Source organism: Berghia stephanieae, chromosome 14 (assembly GCF_034508935.2).
Source record: "Berghia stephanieae isolate SIO BIC M18660-M18661 chromosome 14, UCSD_Bste_1.3, whole genome shotgun sequence".
Lineage (NCBI taxonomy): Eukaryota > Metazoa > Mollusca > Gastropoda > Nudibranchia > Aeolidiidae > Berghia > Berghia stephanieae.
In genome coordinates, this window is record NC_088373.1 from 3238643 (window position 1) to 3246374 (window position 7732).

A 7732-nucleotide genomic window follows, 5' to 3' on the forward strand; every position below is an offset into this window, starting at 1 on the left:
TTGTTCATTAAATGTGTTTTCTATGTTATAACAAATACATTATTTTAACTCCCAAGATAGACGGGCAAAGGGAAAACATAGTAGGAAGTCCCAATGTCTGCCGTCTACCTGGGTTTTTAAAGTAATGTAATTTATGTTTATAATTTGTTTTTTTTTTGTTCTGGTGTTGTTGGCTGAAGAAGGGTTTTGAGCCCGATACTTTCCAGGTTTGGTATTTTGCTCTCTTTTGAAGCTGTTACTGATATATTCATGTTTGTATATTACTGAGAAATAAAGAACTGATGTAAAACTAACACAACGATGTTACTATGTTAGTGTTAGAGTGAGAGTGAGTACAAAGCTGCTAGAAGCTGTGAACTGTAACTAAAAACTGTTTTGAACAAAAATGAATAATATGTGAACCTTCGCCTCAAAACGGTATTAAGTCTGGATGGTTAAGATGTTGAAAATTGAATTTATAGCCAGAAATATCAGACTTGTGTTGAGTTTGTATGTTTTATTGAGGAGAAGGGATACCATAGTTTAGGGTGCTAATGCCAACAATTCATATTTCTGACCAGTTTAAGATTTAATTCAGCTTTTAAGCAAATGGTGCGTTCTGACATAACATCGTTTTGAGACGATGGGGCACATTTAAAATATTTGTTTTTGTATTTTAAAAGAGCAATGCACTCGATACAGAATCTTTCAGGGTCAAAATTTTTCTTCATCAAAGATCAAAGAGGAGGTTTTGAGCGTCGCGTGCGTTCGTAAACTGAAGGCCTGATATTGACCAATTTTCGTCACCATGCAGTACCTATAGCACAGGATTGAGAAATTAGGGAGCCGGCACTGGTGTAAAATAAAGATCTGAAAAAGTGTATGAAAGTGTGACAAACAAAGCAAGAGAAAAATACGAGAATTTTTTTTTAAAAACATCCTAAAATATAGTCTTCCTCAACTTTCTTGACATCACTCCTCCCCATTCAATGAAAAAAAAGAAATACCTTGAGCTTTTACATTGTGCAATATCAACTAAACGTGCTCAAAGCGCTTTAAACAGCAACACTTAACATGCAGAATGAGACATGACGCCCGTTAGGCAGTATTACAATTTTTTTCGGATAGAGACAATGCTGTTAATGGCCAGGTACTCATTTTACACCCGGGTATGGTGAGAGAATGTGAGTAAAAAGTCTTTTACAATAGTCAACTATGCACCGAGCGAAGCTCGAATTCAGGACCTTCCGATCAGAAAGCGAGTGTCATACCACAAGACCACATTATTATAGCCGAAGACTGATTTTTTTTGGGATCGCTTTTTTTTTTTACTTGAATTTTTCTTCCATGCTTTGGCACTGTTTCATACATACTTTTTCAGATCTTTATCATAACACAAGATCCCCTGCGCTGACTCTGACATTATATGTAACTGAGCAAATGTGTTGGGAATTCATTTATTTAGGTCGGCATCCTTTGGAAGAGTTATAGAATTCGGGATTTCATCCCTTCATTGTCTTCATGTAAAATTAGACGCGTATTCTTTAAAAAAAATTTAATAAAATAAGTATATAATGCATTTCCACTTATTAACTCTTTGAGCGCCATTGGCCACACTGTGCGGCCAGAGAAGAATCTGTTCTATTGGCCAATCGCCGCAAAAAATAATAATGTAATCCAATCCTACTTTCTACAAAACTACTATAAATTGAACAAATATTATCATTTCTTTCATCAGAGCATTAAATTAATTGGCCCTAGGGTGTAATTTAATTGATTTTGCGCCGAATTCTAATGTCACTTTGTCTTAGCTTGTCATTCTAATAGTGCCTCAATCAGGTGTCAGCCATTTTGTGATGGAAATGCGAATTTAGCATCAGCGCTGAAAGTTGAAAGAGTTAACCATGTTCACTGCGCTTCACAATGTTTCATTCTTTTCCCAAATGGGCCATATTGAACCATATTTCCATTTCATACAGTAGAAATCACTGCTAGGTGTTCTTTTTGTACTAACATTCTTCTAATATCCGTCACTGCTCCCAAGCCAGTAGCTATTTATTCACGCTTGAGTCAAGTGAGGCAATGAGTTAAATGTTATACCCAAGGACATAATTTAGGGGACCAGAATTTTTTTACCATCACTGTCACCAATCCAACTGCTGATCACGCTTATCATTTGTTGACTTTTGTGACAAGACAAGACAGAAATACTGCACTGCTGAACCAACGAGCCATATAAAAAAAAATTCTATAGATGATGTCTCGCTCATTGAAACAAATTGAGCTTTATATAGCGCAATATCCACTAAATGTGCACAAAGCGCTTTACTAGGGGTCCCTGGTCAACAGCAACATTTAACATTAAGGACGGGACACGACGCCTGTTAGGCGATATTGCAATTTTTCGGACATAGACAACGCTGTTAATGGCCAGGTACTCATTTTACACCTCAGTACAGTTAGAGAATGTGAGTAAAGAGCCTTTTCCAAGGACTCAACTATGCGCCGAACGCGAGGCTCGAACCCAGGACCTTCCGATCCGAAAACGAGTGTCATACCACTAGACCACATAGCCGCACTCCAGTCGTAAAATTCGCAACTCTGTTCCGCTGAAGATAACCGCTACTGTGAAGATATTATTTAGGGGGTCCTGATAGCTCAGTTGATAGAGCACTCGCTTCGCACCCAAAGGGACAGTGAGTGATCGATCCCGGGTGCAGTCGAGACTCTTTCTGATCCCTCTGTCCACCAGCAGTGGGTCTGTCTGTTAGATCTGGCAGAAAGTTCCTACTTTGCGATAGACCAGCGTCCTATCCAAAAGATAGCAAGCAATTGCTATTATCTGTTTCACGCTATAAAACCGTGATAGAGACTCCGGCTCCATGGGTTAAATAGTTCTGAATGACTACTACGACACTATAGTGTCATTTCAACGCCAATAAAAAGGAAGATAATGGAGGAATATTTATTGTAGATCTGAAGTTAAAAGCAGCGGTGAGAAAGCCAGGCGAAGGGGACTGGTTTAACCCTCTCCTTACCATCTGCAGCAAAATCGTCACATTTTACGACACTATATATTTTTCTTATTCAGATTTATTTTATACATCACAAAATTTGAAGAATGATCTTTGTTTAATTAATAAGAACATAAACGTTGTTTTGCAGAGAGCTTTTTTGAGTTTTAACAAATCAATTTTTCAGCTGGATAAGCCTGCCATTTTGGGAAATTACTGAAATTCATCGGAAAGGAGGGAGTTAAATAGGGAACAAGAGATACGTACCTGGATCCATCCATCGGTGTAGGTACCTATTTTGGCATTACCTAAATATCCCATCCTGGTACCTGCGAAGGATCCAGCTATAAAGGATACACTGAAATATTTACAAACTACAATTTTCAAAACTAAACATTTTAAAAGAATATAATGGAGAGATGATTTAAAGGGGAAAAAAAGATCTCTCCCCCTCTCCTCTCCCCCCCCCCCCCCCCCCCCCTTCTCTCTCTCGCTCAAAAAATCTAAAGACAATACAGTTCATTTGACTGTCTCCCTTCAAGCTACACCAGGAACAAGAAAAAAAATCTAGCAATCTCAATCAAGAACAGAGAAGGAAAGTAGAGCAACATGGAAAAAAAAAAAAAAAAAAAAAAAAAAAAAAATATATATATATATATATATATATATATATATATATATATATATAATATATATATATATATATATATAAAGGATAGAAGTAGAAGACACAGCAAATGGCCTCTCTAAATTAAAATAAATCTCTAGAAAGGCGAATGGATCAGGACGCCAAATAATTTATTTTTTTTTAACATGATGTAGTATACAGAAATCACTTTGCAAGTTACAAATAATATATAAATATAATATAGCTTTTCTGTCAATATTCCTAATATAATGTGTACTTTTTTGCAGGTCTGATAACCCAAATCATTATGGGCTCATTGTTGTAATGGGGAATGTTTTGTTTTGTTTTTAAGGATTTCACGGCGCTTGCAACACATTTAGGTTATATCAGCGCTAGTAAAAAGGAAGAAAATGGGATAGTAAAAAGTTCTAGAATTACAATTAAAGCACCCAAGAAAAAGTAAGACAAAGGGGAACTGGTAATAAATAGGGATCAGATGTAGATTCCAAGAGTATACCACCAATGTACTTAGTCTGAGATCACCAATAAGTTTCACCCGGACACAAGCACAAAATCCAACAAAGAGGAATACACTCAAATGCTTACATTATAAATTCAAAATAACAAATACCTATAATAATACATAATAGAGAGATAATTTACAAGGAAAAAAATATCATCTCCCAAAACAATAAATATGCATTTGACTATTTTCCTCCCAGCTAGGACTCCGGCCAGGGCCAGGACAAAACCAAGTAATCTCATTCCAAAACAAAGACAGAAAGCATATTGGAAAACAGGTACAGGGGGGTAGAAGACATAGCAAGTACCTCCCTGACCACTGGGAGGTCAGGAACCCCACCCAGTTGTAATGGGGAAATACCCTCAAACCAAAGCAAAGTATTCTCCATTGCAACAATGTTAAAATGGGGCCACAATTGCATCCGGTTATCAGACCTACAAAATATGTGCACGTCGACCTAGGTTAATTTAATAAATCATCAAATTATTAATTATACTTAAGAAGTCAAAATCAAAGGGTGACATCAAGTTCCAATGAGGCATTAAATTTTATTTCATTTTTTTTTAATACAAGAGAATCTTAGTTAATATTTTTTTGGGTTTAATAAAATAATTAATAGTACACTCTGTAAATTTCTATAAGTGATCTGTTCGACGTGCACTTATTTGCAGGTCTGATAACCCACTTCCTTATGGGCTCATTACTGTAATGGAAATATAAAAAAATGATGCAACATATTGTCAATTGCAAAGTTATACTAGGCCCATAAGTGGGTTCGGGTGTCAGACCTGCATATATGTACACGTTGGGTCTGTCCAATCAATCTGGTAATAAATATTGAAATGAACTAGATAATTAAAACGGAGTTTAACCTCTGGAAATTTGTCCAGAAAACTCGTCCTTCAAATATCAATAGATTTAAATGACTCTCACTCTCATCTTAGCTAAAACTCTTAAACCTGGGACTTCGCAAAGGGTGGTAGTAGCAATAATGGAAAATTCTGGCACCAAAGTTGTGCGATTGGGTAAGTACTAACGAAAGAGTGAAGCCTCTCCATTTTCACTCTTTCGTTAGTATTTTCACAATCACCAGCTTCAGGCAGCCCGCCTACCATTTTCTACGATTGGGTAATGCACTTTACACAAATTACCCCTCTTGACTCATGTGTGAATGAGTACAAGGCTACAGGCAGTGACGGATATTGGTAGAGTGTTAAGTAAGAAAAATAGAACACCTAACAAGCGACCTGTTCTGTATCAGATAGAAATATGGTTCTGTATGAAATGGAAATAATATGGTTCTGAATGGCCTGCTTGGAGAAAAAAATGAAACAATGTGTAGCGCACTGACCACGGTTTATCAGTGGAAATGTGCTATATATAATGTTTACATTTAATTTTCTTTAATGTTCTAATTATTATTGATGGGAAATTTATATAGAATAAAGGACAAAAAAAAACCCAACAAACAAATAAAAACTCAACAAAATAATCTAAAACTGTCGAAGCCACTCGATAAATTGATTTGATTTGATAGAAAATCTTTATCTTTTGGTAATTTTGTTTGTTTGTTTGTTGCTTTAGGTCTCTTCCAACACAATTGAGGTTATATGAGAGACCGCTGAAACAAAAAAAACAAGCAATCTAGCAAAAATAGTACAAATGTAAATCAAAATCATAACCTAAAGATATCATAAGCTAAATTATAAATAACCAAGAACAAACAGGCAGAAGATTTACAGAAAAAAAAAAATATCCCCTGTCAAAAATACAATCACTAACCGAAGAAACAGGATAGGCTAGTAAAGAGAAGAAGAAACGACATCACTATCGGATCGTACACCCATGCGAACATCATAGGTATATGATTCAAGGGTGATGCTCCCATCCAACCACCCGCTCTTTTGGTAATAATTTATCTTCATATATAGTAATATATCTTCACAGCACTGTGTAAACCATAATGTACATAGAATGCGCTTGGCCAAGGAGTTCACAACATTGCCATCCGGAAGTATAACGAACCAACACACAAACTCTGTGTAACCATGAACTTTTATAGTCTGGTTAATACAGTTTAGTGAGAACAACTCACAAACGCGGATGGCAAAAACAATAACAAAGGCCTGAGTGACGTCATCTTCGAACTATCTATAAAGAAAGTCAACACCATTGTAATAAAGATTATATCCACATATATATTTATTTGGTCTCTCCTATAAAAAAAAATAACTGGTCAAAATAAATTTAACTGTAAATTGTTAAGGTTACATTAATTTGTGATAATAAAATTTTAATCTAGCATTAAATTCTGCTCTGAATTTGTTGTTTGTTGTAAGCAGAAATCTCCAAAAACACTCCATTCTTTGTTTTTGTATTCAGATCGCCAGTTGGATGATTAAAAAGTTTCCACCAAATTCACATTAACAAATTATTAACATTTAAGGTTAAGGTTACACATAGTTCTGTGTGACGGTACGATTTATCTGGCGGACAGAATTGGTGAATATTTTACCTAAACACATACCGTCAATTGATTGATTTTTAAAGATATTATATGAAATAATTTCCCCTTTTACTAGAAACTTTTATGACTCAAAATTTAATGGGGGAAAAAAAGTCGTGAGGTCACTTCTTAAAATTTTCCCGTTCCAAAATCCTTGGAAGTGTGTATGTAACCAGTCCTTCGGAAGGACAAATGTGACCCATCGTCTCAAAACGGTATTATGTCGGAATGAACCATCTGCTTAAAAGCCGAATTAAGTGTTAAACTGGTCAAAAATATAAATCGTTGGCATTAGCACCCTAAAATATGGTATCCATTCTCTTCAATAAAACATACAAACTCAACATAAGTCTGATATTTCTGGCTATAAATTCAATTTTCAACATCTTAACCATCCCGACTTAGTACTGTTTTGAGGCAAAGGGTCACAAATAATGAATAGGTTCCATTTTGAATAGTAAGGTGGCATAACTATTTTAGCAGCAGCACCAGGACGTAAACAAAATTGGGGATGGATTATCTTTATTATTGACGACCAGTTAGAAAATAAGATGCCGCCATCACTCTAAAACCAGAAGATCAAGGTATGGATTTAGTGATTCAGTTCTCCAAAAGAGTGGTTTTAAACTTCCGATGAGATTGGAACCGTCAACTGGGGTTACTCAGGCTGTACGGGTTTACTTAGGCCACTTAGTAGAATAAAAAAGGTTGCTTTTTAAAAAGTTAAATGCATGAGTGCTTATTAGATCTATTGGGTTCTTATTATTTAAAAGATAAAAGCAACATGTAATTTACCTTTTAAAATAAGCAATCTTGTTTTCAGTAAGTGGCCTAAGTTACCCCAGGTGGCCTAAGTAGCCCCAGTTGACGGAACTTGTTTTTGTTTTTTTTACATCAAACTTTTGCTCCCTATTACAATAAATAACTCACTGGGTCAATTCGGTGTCATGTCAAAATGAATAAATGATGAAAACCAGCTTGTTTTGTTTGTTTTTATGGGTTTTGTTTTTCTTTTTTTGGTTATGGAAGTGACCTCCTGTCCATCATGGAAGGTCAACAGACCCCACTCCAACCACCCGCTC